This window comes from Ambystoma mexicanum, chromosome 4q (assembly GCF_040938575.1).
Source record: "Ambystoma mexicanum isolate Mex_15411 chromosome 4q, UKY_AmexF1_1, whole genome shotgun sequence".
Classification (NCBI taxonomy): Eukaryota; Metazoa; Chordata; class Amphibia; order Caudata; family Ambystomatidae; genus Ambystoma; species Ambystoma mexicanum.
The window spans coordinates 1,161,587,758-1,161,605,261 of NC_090928.1; positions in this window are offsets into that span (position 1 = coordinate 1,161,587,758).

Genomic DNA, 17,504 nt, shown 5'->3' on the forward strand with positions numbered 1-17,504 from the left:
GAAACACTACACCCTCATGCTGCAGTAGACAAGATAGCATCACGTTACTGGGTTGCATATGCGAGGTGTTTCTCCCTAATGTATCTGAAAGAAAGGGTGGGCAGCAACCTATAGGAGTCCTGAGCCTGGGATACTTACACCTTACTGTACACATGTGCGAATGACAACCCGGGGGGTGAGGGAGACCCTCACATGAGGGCCTTTGACAGCCCTCAGAGTGGAGAGCATGATCTATGGGAGGGACGCCCTCTCCTATTGGCCGGATAGCCCTGGAGGCTAACCGTGAGTAGTGTACACCAACGGATAATTAAACAGTCACAGACATATCTCATTTGGCAGCTTATCAGCCTCCTTTATACAACAGAAATATCATCAATTGGGCCCCGTGGGAGCGAGTCAGTTCACATGTGGTCCATAAATAGTTAAAATTTATAAAGTGGGTCACATGCGAGCGAGTGAATTCACATTTGGTAAATAAATATTTTAATATCTTCACGTGGGTCACCTGAGAACGAGTCAGTTCACCTTTGATACATACATAGTTCAATATCATAAATTGGGTCACCTGTGAGCAAAGTCAATTCTCATTTGGTAAATAAAGAAATACATATCTTCATGTGGGTCACCTGGGAGCTAGTCAGTTCACCTTTGGTACATAAACAGTTAAATATCATAAAGTGGATAACCTGTGAGCAAAGTCAATTCACATTTGATAAATAAAAAATTACATATCTTCACGTGGGTCACCTGGGAGCAAGTCAGTTCACCTTTGGTACATAAACAGTTAAACAGTAAATATCATAAAGTGGGTGTCCTTGAATAAAGGTCAATTCCCATTTTGTAACTAAATACTTAAATATCTTCAATATCAAGCAGTGCCCACATTCTAGTGATACCAACCTCTAACTCAGTCAGGATCCGCCTTCTCAACCATGGCCCCAAGTCTGTGGAATTCACTCTCCCCAAATATTTGACAAACCCAACACTATATGACCTTCCACAAAGCTTTCAAAACATGTCTCTTTCCTTAATGACGACTATGACCATCTGAGGCGACTGACTCCTTGTAACCCGACAACAAATGCTCGATGAGATCCCGAGCAATGACGCAACTGAATATGCTTATTAAGTAACTAATAAGCATGATCACACACCTGAAACCTGAATAGCAAATTCCTTAGATCATAACTCCACCCAACCACTCACTTCACGTATCACTATGCTTAATCTCTACTCTACTCCAACACACAATTAGAGTGCAGCTACACCCCTCGATACATTTCGGCCTAGCTGCTCACATACGAACACTAGCCCATCAACTCCTCATCATTCTAATAAAACGCATCTGCATCCCATGATAAACCGGCCTAGATGCACACATAAGCGTCCTACACAGGCTGAACGCAGCCAGAACCCAGTCTTGTTGTCCATTCTCCAGACTGTACACATTCAAATGATATCATTACCACCACACCTAATGCTAGGACGCAGCTACCATCAAGCAATTTCATCAGCTGCACACATAAGTGGTGCACCCAAGCACAGTATGTCACCATAAGCTCTCAACTGACCTGGACAATGGTCCCTGAGGGCGTTCAACCTAAAAGCGCTTTGAGGTCTTACCAATGATATATAGAGCACTATATAAATGCCAAAAACATAAAATAACATAACCCTATTTGTTAGATTACTGGTCTCGCCATTGTTTTTTTGCTTGAACTTGTTTTACTCTTAGCTTACCCCAGTACTCCTGAGCACCTGGTAGCTGCAGACTACCACATGAAACACTGTGACTAACAAGAAAGACTCCCACAGACACAATACAACTAACACAAGAAACTTTCCACCACAAACCTGTGCGCAGTGCAGGGTAATTGATTCACCACTGAAGCATTCGTTTCCCACTGACTCCCCCTATGTATAGTGACACCAACCGGGAAAGTCAATGTCAGCCTGCCCATCTCAAAACGCGATCAGCCCCAAAGGCACCGTAATATTACCTGACCAAACCCTGCTTTGGTCTCCCCGTTCCCTCGCTGCAAAAAAAAAATCCCAGCTGGCGGCGGCACACCACCTGATTAAGGTGTAGTTGCGTGAAGCTGACGGGGGTTGCAACTAGACTTTGCTTCTACCCAGTCCTCCGAAAACCCACGTAAAATGCTTTCCCTTGAGCGGGGAAGGAAACCCAACAACTGCGTAGTGATCAAAAAACCAAACCCTGTGTGTGAAACTCAGGAACGGGTCAGTGACTGCACCTTCACATTCCCTTTGCTTGAGTTTATTTTCACCTATATTCCCTTTTTTTCATTTAATAAAGATATTGCCTCTCTCCCTCCAACAAACAACGAGTACCCCATGGAGCACCCTACTCTAGGCAGGATAAACAAACTCCTCAGCCCGTAATAAGGGGCCCAGGAATGAAAATCAGGCGCTCTGCTCCTCACACTGACAGAATTTACACACTGACCAAGCCTGTTTATGGGACAGCATGCGAGACAATACTGCAATGTAGTTAAGGAATGCACCTCCTCCCCCTCACTTTCCCACTCCTTACTCAACGCACAAAGCGTATGCCAATGTGCGAGAGTAGCTTGGCTCTGAATTAACAGAGCATCGCTGGCGATATGGCAATCCCAAGTAGACCATAAACCTCTGCTTCGAGCACCAGCACACCCTCTCAACCCTGGGCTGGGGAGAGATAAAGGCCAGCCTGGAAGGAGGACGGCATACAGGGGACGTCCCTTCCACAAACAGAGAGCCTGGCTGCCCTCTCCGATTCCCCCAGAGTGATCTCCTTGGTGCCACACTGTGGCACACTTTATCTCCATGGCCCTACCCACCAGTTGATCACTTGCGGGGGACATATGACAGGAATGTAGGAATCACCTCAGCCAAACGCCCGCTCCCCCTGCAGGCAGAACAAACCAAGTCTCCCCCAGACTCTTGCACTGGACACACAATACTGAAAGAGAGAGAGAGTCCTGCCAAACAAACGTGACACCACAGCCCATTTAGACACGGCAACCGGCATGAAATGTGGGTTTACACATAGAAGACGCATGTCACCCAATCACCCCAAACAGCAAACTCAACTGTGATTTGGCACATGCATAAATACTTGGAACACTAATGGGACATGATGATTCCTTTGGATGATATCTGAAAACCACAGTCTAGAAATGAAGTAAACATGTTCTAATATGGGGTTGACATGTCTGTAGCAAATAGACCAGTTATTTGTTTTCTGTACATCACTCCTTGAGAAACAGCAAAATGGCAGCTGTTAACCCATGTTTGAGAAACCTGGGCCAAAGCTCTGAGGATGTCTGTTGCCGGTTAGAGACTCAAAGAAAACTTTACTAAATTGGTTGAATTTCAATTGCAACCCTTACTACCAGAAGGAATACTTCAACCATATCGCGAAGGTGAATATTTAGGAAATCTTTTCTTAAACTTCGAACACCTAGCTGAACAACTAGGATGGGAAAAGTACCTCAAAAAAGGATATTTGGCCCCTTTGTTAAAAGGCGAATTACAAACCTCCGATCAACTATTTATTCTTGCACATGGAGCCACCTTTCTATCCATTAAAGAATGGCTGTTAAAAAGAGTGGGACAAACCTGCAATTTTTATTGGCAAAAGTTAAGGGCCATTAGATTAAACCCAGGAGAAACTCCCTTAGAAATGGGTGAATGTGTCAAAAACATGGTGGCCCTGTGGATCAATATCAAATCCTTAGAAGAACTGACAGAGATGTTAACCCTAGAATAATTCACTAATTCCATACCCCCTTTTTTCATAAAGCTGTTCTACAGCTAAATTGACCAACCCTAGTGACGGCCATTGCGACTGCACAAAACCCTCAGATGCAGATAAACAATTCTACTCAGCCCATCGTTGGGAGAAATGGAAGGATTATAGGGCCATCCACCGTTCTCAACCTCAGGGAATAATAAACAAGGGGTATCGCATAGAATTACAGAAGGTATGCCACGAGACAAAGTAGAAGGCAGAAGAAATTATCCTAAAACCAAAGATGAAAGCAGAAAGGAGGAAATAAAATGAAGCAGACCACCTCCTACTGTCTGTTTTTCCTGTATAGAAACAGGACATGTAGCTAGACACCGTCCAAAGGATCTAAGGGAAGAACCTTTGCAAATAGGCTATTTAAAGGGTGAAGAATGGGAAGAACCCTGAAGAAGAGCTAGAAACCTCTAGTATCTGTTTATGTCAGTCTTCTACTGACTTTACATACTAAGAGGCCTGTATAATTGGGAGTTAAGTATGGTCCCTAATTGACTCAGGTAGTAAGCAAACTGCTAAACGGGCCGATTTAGTTACAACAAAGGACCTGGAAAATGTTCCCTAATTAGGGACACAGGTGTACAAAGGGACAATGAAGTGTACCCCAAATCATGTGAGATATTGTCAACCATAATTCCTGTGCTCAATGAAGACGTTTTTTAGGGCAGGATTTTCCTACCTTCTCTACTTTGTTACAGGAAACTCCACCTCCATTTGGAGATTTTCTACCCAAGAGTTATTGGCAAGCAGACTACTACTCCCGAAACTCTCCAATATGGCACTGTGAAAACTCTGAGCCTAGGAAGCCTGACACAACCCTCAAAAACAATGTATAGGCTACTGTAGAGAGACAAATAAAATCACTAAACCTCTACCGACACTGACCACAGCAAATCAATGTGAGAGAGTTCCTGGACATCTCTAATCCCTGTTCTCTACCAGGTCTTAAAAACATGAAAACTGCACAAAGAACAGGAATATCCACCACGCATAGGTGAAGGGTATGTGAGAAACCTGAAGGTGCAAATTTCCAGTGATCTGTCATCCAGGTGGCCAGGACAAGGCCACCAATATTGGATCTAGTTCCTGGGGTTGGAACAGTGCAGAAGGATCAGCTGGGTGCGGGGTCTTTATGGAGTAGAAGTGGGACACCGAAGGGTGAAAAACAGTAACCCCTTTCTTATTACACCTTTTCCCCATCCTATCCCATAGGATATCAAGAAACTCAACCCCCCCTTTCTTGACACAAACACTTTCTCACAGACCGATTACCACGAAAGACAACAGACAAACACCAGAGCCATGTACTTGACATGTCCCAACACCAGGGTCTGGCAAAGTCAGGCAATTGCCGGGAATTACACACACCTAACCTCCCTTTCCCCAAAGGGATAAAATGTGCAGCATGAAAGCACACTCTGAGCAAGGTCAAAACCACGAGTTAACAGCTATTCCAGGATGGCAGTTCAAATGGAGAAGAAAGGCAGTGAGACCTGGAAGGGCGTCAAGGAGGGAGTTGCCTTGCCCTTTTCAACCCAGACCTGCGAAGTCTCCGACAAACGAAACATAAGACCCGGAAACGCAGCTGCCGAATGGCGTGATGGATGTCAATGGTACATGAAACCCTCCTGCACTGATAGCCAGGGTGAGGAGATGCTGTTGCCATTGTGGTACTGTCCTTGAATCCAGCGGCAAAAGAAAAGCCAATGAATTGAGCACAGCTGTTGAGCCGGAAGAACCTGATAGTGGACCTGACTGTGTTTAGCTCAAAGTTGCAGTGGCAACATTAAGATGATAAATAGACAGAGGTCTTTGTTGTGAACGGATTTGGTACCAGAGTTAGAGTGGTCGGGCACCATGCAGGCGCTCATCGGAAGGTCTCTAGCTGGTACCCCTATCCTGAATAAAGAGAATGTGAAATTTAAAAAAGTATTGAAAAAACAAATACCAAGAGGCCATAGAGAAGGCCGGCGTGAGGTGTCAAGGTGGTCATACAAGGGTCAAGCCAAACCCTTGTACAATCGAAATTCATCAATTCGTTGTAGAAGTTTAATCTATTGTGAATTTGTGAACCTGACTGAGGGCGTTTGCACCCAACTAAGGGGAACACCGTGTGAACTATGTATTTGTGAAGCCCGCACTTTCCATAGAATAAAAGAGTGACCCAATGAGATGTGATCACCCTTCAGAAATCTGTTTAAAACTGGCAAGGGCTTTGGAAGGTCTGAGCCCGGATGACGGGGACCTAACCTGAAAATGGTGAGATTGCTTAATGTGAACTACATTTTGACGACAAGTATGAACCCGACTGAGGGATGTCCACAGTGAGTGGTCGGTCTGAGCCTGACTGAGGGAGGCTGATGACTGACAGAAGGATCAGAGCCCGGCTGAGGGGAATCCAACGGTGAAGGTTAATCACCCGACTTGAAGATAAACAAAAGGATATTTTGTTGTTTTTGGCATATCAGGCCCTCTGAAGCAAGAGATTTCACATGAGAAGAGACTTGAGCACAGAAGACCCTGATATAGAGAAAATAAATGGTAAGCTCATACCAGAGAAGCCCAGGTGCCCCGCCTTTTACCATGCTAAAAACGTGGAGAAGGGAGACCCCAGCCATAACATCCTGATTCATCATTTTGTGAACACTTCTTTCTTTTCTTGTGAATATTATCCACACTATTTTGTAGGATAGCGGTAATGATTGGCAATAGTTCTTTTTTAGTCTAGGCCCTTTTTATTTGACTAGACTCTACTAGGACTGTATTATTATTATTTGACGGCCCTAGCTTGCGCCCATATTAGATTTAGGTTTAAATTAGGCGTTTATCTCACCCATTTTACAGTTTAATAAACACCCTTAAACTGTGATCTCTTGACTCTGTCTTGTTTTGATACCATGCATTCTTTACAGTGTGTATCTGTGTGTGTGCATCTCTGTGATCGCATCTATTTATGTGTATGCGTTTGTGTATCTGTGTGTGTATCTATGTGTGTGTGCATGACTATTTTTGTGTGTCTGTGTTTGTGTTTCTGTATGTACAATAGTGTGTCTGCTTATGTGAGATAGGGGCTGAGACAGGAGCATGGAAGCATGACAATATTTTGACAGGGCATGATGGCATGTTTACTACTGTGTTGAGCAAAGCAAAACCAACTTGAGTGTTGTCATTTGATGTAGTAGTGGCAGTTTATCAGGGGCACTTGAGCTGCCAGCAAGGCAATGTTTTCTTACTGTGGCATTACCTTTTTTACTGGCATTAGGGGGAAATACAACTTGATGAGTATTCTTAATGAGGGGTGGGGTAATGTAGACAGCAAGGTAGCAAGGACAAACTTCTTACTTTGGCATGGCTTTTTCTTACTGGCATTAAGGAAAGCCGTCAGGCATATGCTCTTACGTGGCTATACTGGCATACATTGACAGAGCTGGCATCTGCATGTTTTTACTATAAGATTGTAACTATCATCATGGGCAAAGCAAACATATTATATTTCTTATGTGGGCATAAATAGGTGCACAGCAATGGACATGTGTCGGCACAATCAGTATGAAATGTATTTTTACACTGGCAGAGTTCTGACATAATGGGGGCCATTACAAGTTTGGTGGTATCCCACTGGTAAATAAGATGGGATACCACCAATCTGTATTACCATTACGAGCATTGTTGAGTGCCGGCAATGGTTGCAAATCCCCATTCCATGGAGTCCCATCGGACTCCATATTGGTATTTGTCAGTATTACCAGGACTGGTAATACCGGTGCCGGCACTACTTGAGATTTTTGCTTGTAAGGCACCTGCCTTAACTCCAGCTTTTAGCTTGGAGTTGGCTGGTGTGATAACATGCTGGTCAACGGAATTACCAGCACGTTATTACCACACTGGCCACCTTACAGCGTGCAAAATCATTATAAAAATGTGCTGGAAAATGCTTCTATGCATTGTTAGAGACTTGGCATCTACTGGAGTTTTTCATGTTTTACCCTAAAAGACAGAATATAAAGCGTGGCTTTTTACCTAATTTAGCACAGTAAGATTACTGTAAAATACAATATTTTTACCCCTTATTTATGATACATACAGTAGAGCTCATGCTATATATACAAATACAGCAATTCACTTTCTGTAAGAATGCTCAGAAAACCATGGGATTAAGAAGTAAACCATAACTATGGTAAATATTGTATATATTTACGTAGGAGGACTAAGCCATAGTGACGCCACCTCTGATTGACCCAAAGAAAAGTTTAATGGACTGTGACAGTTAGGAACACTCGGCAGTATATTTGTAAGTAAAATTACCAATATTGTAGAACTTTATAGTAGTTTCAAAATACAATTAATAAATTTGACCGCCTGGTTTGTCTCAGTTCCTAGGACTATCACAAACAGTAAAATTGCACGTCCTGGTGAACCGTCAGATGGAAGACGTGGAAACACGTGTTGAGGAGCAGATATGTACATTTGTGGAGAAGAGCAAACACTTAACTTTCGAGGAGCGGATTTTCATATTTGTGGAGAAAAGCAAACATACAACCTTCAGAGACAAACACCATAAAAGGAGCAAGTGTTAATAATTGAGCGAGAAACATCCTCAACTATATCATATTGAATGAATACAATTCAATAGGAGAGTAAAATAAATAATGGCACATTGAATGAAGTAAATTCAATTGGATCAAGAAATATTCAAAACATTTGGTTGAAGCATTGCACTTTGAGGAGTGAAGTAAGGGTCGAATTCTGACAAGCAAGTACTCCAAATAGGAATTAATATTTTAAATTGAGAAGATATTATTCTCAATTACATTATATTGAATAAACCATATTAAAGTGAAGGCGCAACAAAATCTTATTCGAGAGTTTTTTTCTTTTTGCCAATTTCGAAGCCCTGGACAACCTCAGGGCACAAGAGTCCGACATCGCAGCCCGCCAACTCACACAAAATATTCCTTTAGAAAAATGATGCATCTATAGGGGAAGCACCAAGTGCTGTTAGAGGCTGGATTAACCATAAAGAAAGCAGAGCTAGCATGAGCATGTTTTTACTATAGGATTGTAACTATCATCATGGGCAAAGCAAACATATTATTTTTCTTATGTAGGCATGCATAAGTGCACAAGAATGGACATGTGTGGGCACAATCAGTATGAAATGTATTTTTACACTGGCAGAGTTCTGACATATTGGGGGTGATTACAAGTTTGGTGGTATCCGGCCGAGAAAATTCGATAGGATACCACCAAACTGTATTATCATTACGGGCATTATGAGTGCCGCCAATGGTTGCACATCCACATTCCATGGAGTCCCATTGCACTCCATGTTGGTATTTGCCGGTATTACCGCCATCGGTAATACCGGTGCCGGCAATACTTGCTATTTTGGCTTGTAAGGCACCTGCCTTACCTCCAGCTTTTAGCTTGGAGTTAGCTGGTGTGGTGACATGCTGGTCAACGGAATTACCAGAACGTTATTACCACACTGGGCAATTTATAGCATGCAAAGACATTATAAAAATGTGCTGGAAAATGCTCCTATGCATTGTTAGAGACTTGCCATCTAATGGAGTTTTTCATGTTTTACCCTAAAAGACAGAATATAAAGTGTGGCTTTTTACCTAATTTATCACAGTAAGATTACTGCAAAATACAATATTTGCACCCCTTATTTAAAAACATGTTGTCAGACAGAGAACCCCCCAGATCCCCTGTCGTTTAGTGTGCCCTCCCATGGTACACTTGGACACTCATGTGCATTCGGCTACACGCCCTCTTCCATCTGTGGGCCCCGCTTAGGGAGGGCCTTATGCTTCCACTCCCATTTGTTACACAATCCCGGCTATGCCTCTGCAAGAGGGATTCATCGGTATGCCAAATATTTTTGTCTCGTTTGCATAATGATAATTGATGGTCAGAGAAATGAGAACACAAATTCGGATGTGACAGAAGTAGCGAGTTTGCTAAAATGGCTGACATTATGAAGAGAAAACATTGGTAACGCTCTTTAATGGCCATCTACAATAACAAGCAGTGACGAGGTGGTCTGCCTTTGCACATGTGAAGAGCAAGCATGTATTTCCATGCGGGGGACATTCAAAATTAACAAAGTCGGAAATATTGGTTTTGGACTTTTGCCTTTAAAAAGGAAAAAATAAAATTGTTGAAATGCAGAAAAAAGCAAGGAATGGGTTAGGTAGGTAAATATACCTCAATAGGACACTTTTAGAGTCTGACAGAAGGCCCCCTAAACGTTGCCTAAAGTCTTTTTTTTTTTTCAATTTCATCCATAAACATACATTTACTTTTTCCTCTCTGAGGAATGTTTGTAGTTTGCTAGAGAGGAAAGTCAATTATTCCGGGCAGTAATTGTTTGGTGCCTTCAGAAATCATAGGTATTTTGTTTGAAACACCAAAGTTTCAAAATGAGACCCCAAAAATTTGGCAATACAATTTTTGGATAATTTCCACTGGCACCGTTGGTGGGGGACCCGGCCAATCAGGAGGCAAGGAACGTGGGCTGAAACTGGCAATCTCAGCACGTGTTCCAAGCCGCCTGATAGCCGGTTCGTGCCCCATCTTCCCCCCACCCTTCGTTCCTTTTTTTAAAATTCCCCTCTGCCCACTTGCCTTATTGTGGCAGTAGCACTGGCCGTCGCCGCAGCTGCAGCCGCTCCTTCAGCTTTGCTCCGTCTCGCCACGATGGAGCCCCGCCTTCCCATTCCATGGTGGTCATCTTTGAACAGTATTTTCTTTCTGTGAAAGGAATGCTGCTAGGCAACCTGCTCACGGAAAGAAAATACTTTGGGCCTCATTACGACCCAGGCGGTAAGTTACCGCCTGGGCCGTGACTTTACCACCATGGCGTAAACTACGTTTACGCCATGGTGGTTGGCGGACTTACCGCCCCATTCCGACCTAGGCGGGGCGGTAAGTCCCCAATCCCCATTTACCCTTCCCCATTCCCATTTTTGCCCCATAGGGCATAATGGGAGTGGGGAAGGCGTTAATTACGCCACCGTAAATTACGGTGGCGTAATTAACTCCATGGTCCCTTAGCGCCATGGATTTTAACACCTGCTAAAAGCAGGTGTTAAAAGCACCATGGCGCTAGGGGACCTCGTAATCAGGCGGTAAGGGTCGGCGCTGTTAACGCTGCCGTAAACCCCTTACCGCCTGAGTTGTAATGAGGCCCTTTGTATTAGCCCTGTCCCAGCTTGTGGGAGAGGTGCTAATGGCGTTAACAAACTGCTCCAATGGCTGCAATGGGTGGGAACGTTCCAGTTCCCCAGTTAAATGCCCTTGCTTCAGTCAGGCCCTTAACCCAGGCTGCCGGGCTATTACCACCCGTTCCAGCCCTTGGAACGGGTTTGTAAATGCCATTCGTTATGTCCTCAAGCTCATACAATTAGGTATGAACATAGATCTTGCAACTGCATTTTATTAATTTGTGCTATTTTTAAAGTTGTTTTCCTTCTGTTGCTATCCTATAGTCATGTATTTTATTTTAAACTGATGGCAGATTGCACATCTTATTTGCCCTCTGTTTGCCTGTTTACCATCCTCCTTTTCTGATGACAATGGGCCTCATTACACACTTGGCAGTACATCAGCAGTTCATCTGCTGATTTAATACAAAATATAAGTACCACTAGTGTCACTTAGTCACATGGATTGTCTCCAAAGCAGCAGTAAAGTGGAGTTGGTCTCCATTTTTTTTCTAATTCTTTTTATTATCTTTTTGTCAAACAGAAAGAAAAACAATAACACAACTACTTCAGTATTTTTGAGGTCCATAGAATCCATGGGGATTTCTTGTGGAATTACTAAGTACCGTAATTCCACGTGGTAAATCTGATTATATTTGGTGGTTAAGTTGAAGAAACAAAGCCACAAGGATAGTCATGCTTGCGCAATAACCCCAAATTTAATCACACGTGGAGCTAGGATCAAATAACATAATTTCTTAAAATGGGGATAATGGTACTAAACGTTGAATGTGGAAGGGCACAGCTAAAGGTTGGCCACCGTGGCATAGTCCTAATTGTGCTGTTGTTCCTCTCAAGTTATTTTATAAAGCTCTAGCAGAAGCACCCATTCTACGGATTGGTTCTGTAGAAGGAAATGATGACACTGATCCTGTATGTTGCTGTTCCGATTCACTTATCGCTTGATGTGCTTTGCACCCTGAAGTAAACTGTACTGAGAATGGGCGTGTGCGGATGGCTGACATACCCGAGAACAGAGGTTGGGGTAGGGAGGCGTTGGTGTGCTGCTGCATACTGGGACCTTTTGTGCTCTCTCCCCGCTTATCTCCTCACCCTGGCGTGGTGCAGTTTGTTGTGATGCAAATATCTTGGAAACCGTGGATCCTAGGTCCAGGACCTCGAGTTTTGTTCCTTGTATCAGGACTGGTCCTTCTACAACCCCTTTGATGTTTTGTCGATTTCAGGGAACCGCCTCATGTGTGAAGGTGCTGACATCCAGGGAAATGGGTGGGGATGCTAAATGCCATGTAGCCAGTACTGTCTGGAGGGTCCTAATAGGTAACTGTGCACAATCTGGTGTAGATTGGTGAAACTTTGTCGAATTGTAAAAGGAACAACGCTTTGCCAAGCCACAAACCCACAATAACATTTTGATTTGTGCTGAAATCCAGGGTACAGGGTGGGGTGTTCACATGTCATGTAGCCAATAATGTCTGGAGGGTCCTACCAGGTAACTATGCAACATTTGGTACAGATTGGTGAAACAGTGTGGAATTATGTACGGAACAACTCTTCACTGCGAATCCTGACACAAACAAACAACGTTTGACTTTTATATATATAGATAGACTATCTACAAGCATTTAGCCTTCTACAAAGTGCTCCCAAATATGGGTGATGAGGGAACAGAGGCATATGGAGATGGTGAGTTGGCAAGTATCACACATTGTGATCAATTGAGAAACCAGAAAACATCCAACTTATTTCGTAGACAGTATTCAGCTAAGAGCTGTTTGCCATGGTTTAATGTACAATCTCCTAATATATTAATTCCTGTAAGCATTTGGCAGGGTTCATACTGCTCCAATGTTTGAGGAATGGGGAATGGAAGCGCAGGACCACACATTGACATTGATTTGCCAAATATGAAACAATTAAATCACATCGGAAGGTAAAATGCGATCGTTATCAATACATTCACCTGTGTGCAGGTGAGAATACAAGGCTTTTTCAAATTGTGCCCAGCTGTTGACTCTGGTTGGTTTTGTTATCCAGAGTTAAGGGGCTGCTTCACTGGAGTGAAAGATGATGGGGGAGAACTATTGGTGACGAGTGAGGAGTGAGGATTGAAAGAGGAGAGTTTAAAAAAGAGGAAAGATGAGCGAGTGGAGAATTGGGGAGTAGGAATGAAGATTGAGGGTTGATGGAGGCTTTTTGAGAGTGAGAGGTGCATAAGAGATGCAGTAGAAGAATGAGGGAGTAGAAGGATAGAGACATGAGGGGCGAGTTCGAGGATTGAGGGCTGAATAGTTAGGAGTGAGAACAAAGAAATGGAAATAGAGAATTCAAGTAAAGGCAATGAAAAGGATGAGGAAAGAGTAAAATGAGGATTCTGAATGTACAAGGACTGAGGAGTGAGAAACACGTCTGGAAGTGGTATAATATATACAATGGGCATTGCTACAAAAACGAGTAAGGCATTGAGTATATGAATGGAGAGTGAAACATGCCCACTGTCAACTCAGTGTCTGCAGTAGGGACATCTTTTACATTTATTTTTCATTTCATTAATATTTCAAGTTATTGCTTGAACTTTCTGATATTGGAATGCATTTCTATTTCAATGGAATATTATGACTTTCATCAAATATTTAGTGATGTACTTTTTATTGATATTAAAACATAAATGAGAGTTGGTGATTTTTTTCAAAACCATGCATTCTGGAATTTCATTTCAGAAGATTTTGAACAGACATTATGAATTGTCATTTCCAATTTCACAGGGCTAAATGTACATGTTCCATACAAACTAGAAATAGATTCATTGTTCGATTCCTTTCACTTACCCACTAGGGAAGTGTTCCCAGAAGTTTCAGCACTGCCTGTGCATATGGCTATCAGTGGTCAGCCACAAGATCCTCTTTCCCCATTTTAACAACAGACCACGCAATACACTCCCCACAATCAGGTCTTCTTTGCTATGCTATCAAGATAAAGTAAAAATGATCACCCACCGTCAGATCTCCCTATTTCTTTTAGGCATAATTCTTTTTTAATCACAGCACGTTACAAAACTCACAAACGTGTACACAGAAGCATTATTTGATTGTTGACAGCATTCCAATATAGCGATGATAGGTATATCACAAGAAGAAACCATGGGCGGAACGAGCCCAACAACCACTGATTAAAGTCACGATGCATCTACAGAAAATGCAAAATCAGAACCCAGAGTCAGGTTCTCCTTTCTGTTTTAATCACAGGAGAAACCAACGCATCACCCACACAGCCAGTACAATCTTGAAAAAAATATCATACCCCATGCTCTGTATTGGAATGTGCTTTCCTTTACACTTTGCAGCAAGTATAGTAAAAGGGAGTAATGAATCTGTTAATAATATATGAATGATCCCATGACTTTCTGAACAATTTATGGCAAATAACCTTTGACTTGCGTCCCAGAGCCAAGAAAATGGAAAGTTGTGTACACATGTTTCCAATAGTTTAAACGTTATAAAGTTTTCAAAAAGTTATAATGTACTATTTATATTGGCAATCTGTAGGATGTATGTGCTTAATCTGTGTTTCAGGTGTGGCACAGTGTGCTGCTGATGTGCTTTTTTGCCTCGGTGGAAATGTGGGCAGAGCTATTTTTTTTTTCAAATTTGGCAGAAAGTGGGGTGTTTTTGGCACACAAATCTTTTATCTATTCCTATGGTGTATAGTAGCAACTGTGACTTTTCAGAAATGAAAAGTCAACGATATTTCTATTTACCAATGAAAGGCATTCTAGTTAGTATCTTTAAGAGAAAGGGGAAAATAAAATGTAATTAAAATAACATTGGGAGGAGGTGATTAAGACATTTCCCTTTGAATTGGTAGGGGGAGGGTAAAATGGAAGCAATTGGGAAGTTTAAGAGTTTTTGGTGGGCTAGGGATGTTGATTTTATTTTATTCGGATGGACGGACAGACAGACAGACAGACAGACAAGACAGACAGACAGACAGACAGACAGACAGACAGACAGACAGACAGACAGATAGATAGATAGATAGATAGATAGATAGATAGATAGATAGATAGATAGATAGATAGATAGATAGATAGATAGATAGATAGAAGTTATTGAAAAAGGTAGGCTTTCAGATATTTACTGATGAAGAGATAAGAGTTTTCTGTTCTAAAATCAATGCGAAAGGAGATTCATTAGCTGGGACCAAGAAGTGAAAAACTGTCGGTCCCCTCTATGGACAAAATGAGAGAGAGGGACCACTAGGGGACGTTTTCATTTCAGAAAATACTACTTCCTTTTATTTCTTTTGACAGAGACTACTTTGCATGGTTGATCAGAAGAGCGCGGGGCGTGAGAGGGACAGTAAAGAGCACATTTAGCCAGAAGGTAAGCAGGAGCATGTCCATTAAGACACGTAAAACAAGACAAAGAATCTTGAAAGTGATTATTTTTTTTACTTGTAACTAGTGCAGTTTTCTCCGATATGGGGAGAAGGATGTGTATCTTGGGAACTGCAAAGGAACCCCCAACGGCAGCATTTTGTGCTTTTTGAAGCTGTGCATGTTGAGTTGCCGAGATCCTGGCCAGGATGTAGTTGCAATAATCTTATTTGGAATTAATCAAAGAGCCCGCACTACGGGTTGATCAGATTCTGCCATAAAAAGAAGAATAGGATGTAGGAGGCAAAGGTGAACATGGATACTCTACTATTTTGTACTGTTAATATTTGTCTTGTGTGACTAATGAGAATTTGATTTACTTTTAGAAGTGAAATAAAGGATAAACAACATGATGAAAACGGTTGAAAATGGTGGTAAGAGAGACCTAAGGACCGTTTGCCATCAAGTTGGATTCTGGGATGGTAAGACTGCAGCACATAGCCACATGTGGAGTTTGTGTAGGGCACGGTTTGTGGGGGTAGAGAAGTGTGACTTGTTGTGAGAATTGTGTACACCAGCAGTGTGAATGGTTTTCATTGGTCATGATTTCTCTGCAAGAGTTATCCTTGTGATAACTGGAAAATATGATGTTCTGGTGAGAGAATCTCATGCTTGCGAGAATTTCTTCCACTTGCTGGTATAGGTGAACAAATCCTTTTTCGAAATGTCTTTAACAAAACGGTTTAAATTCGGAGATTCTTTTTTTTAATTCAAGTGAGTTTAAGATGTCAGTTCGCCATAACAAAACCCTAGAAGTTCAGCAAGTTGTGAAATGTATGACACCCTAACTCTGAGCCCCTATTGTTCAGCCCATAAGCACACTCACTTATGAAATGACTTATTACAAGATTGATGATATCACAAAGGTTATCATCAAAGGACTCTACCTATCAGAGTAAAAGATTAATTTGCTCTATTTCAAGACACAATAGAAACATCTTGTATAGATGTATGTGTAGCACCTGCATAGAGAGATGTAAAATACCTGTGGACCAGTTCTGGGGGTAAGTGACCAGAAGTCTGGCCATAGGTCAAGCCCAGTGGCTTCTTTGGGAGGCCCGGTTGAACCAGGTGCATGGCTGAAGCCAATACTCTGGACAGTTTGGCCAGAGGCCATGGCCACAGGTTATGTTTCATGTTCCATGAACCTGCTATGGGGTAAAGGGGGCACTAGGCTTAGACTCAGTCAGGACCAGGGGATACTTTAGGTGGATTGTCATTACCTGTTGCAAGTGGGTCCATAGACCCAGTATATTCTTGCTTTCAGAGACCACTGGGCCTGGTCAGTATTTAAAAAACATATATATTATTAAGCCTTATTTTGGCTTAAAGCCATACAAACACGAGATAAAACAAACAAATAGCCTATCACTCTGCCACACTGATACCACAATTATATAAAACAATCCAAAATACTATTGCAAAACTCCTTTAGCACAATTAATCAGAATACATACAGTTCATGTAGTGCGTAATTAGAACCTAAAAAACCCTGAGTATTGCCTGTTTAAATTTCTATGACTTTCATCTCATATAAAACATTAACAAACTATTAAAAAAAACATTTCGGGCCATCAGTCAATTTACATACAGTACATATAATGCAAAATTAAAAAATTGTTATAACACGTTTGTGTTGTTATTTCAAGTTTATCCATTTTGCCATATTTGTTTTCTTTTTTAATATGTTTTTGAACATCTTTTTATTGTTTATTTTTTTTACACACAATATTACCACAACTCAAAGACATGGGTTTTGTCATATGACATGTTCCTCAATAAACAAATAAAGCATTACAGGTGCTCATTATAGTTTAGAGGTCAGGTCATATCCCTGACCTCTAAACTATATTTCCCCCTGCCCCTGTCTAATGTAATTACACAATTTGACCATAACAACAGTCCTTGATCTCCCATCCTACTATCCATACCTCCCACTACACCCATCCCCTTTTTTGCGTCCCACTTTATTAAAAAAACCTTCAAATATCGTAACACTAAAGCTTTCTTATTACACAATATCCCTTTCCCCTTC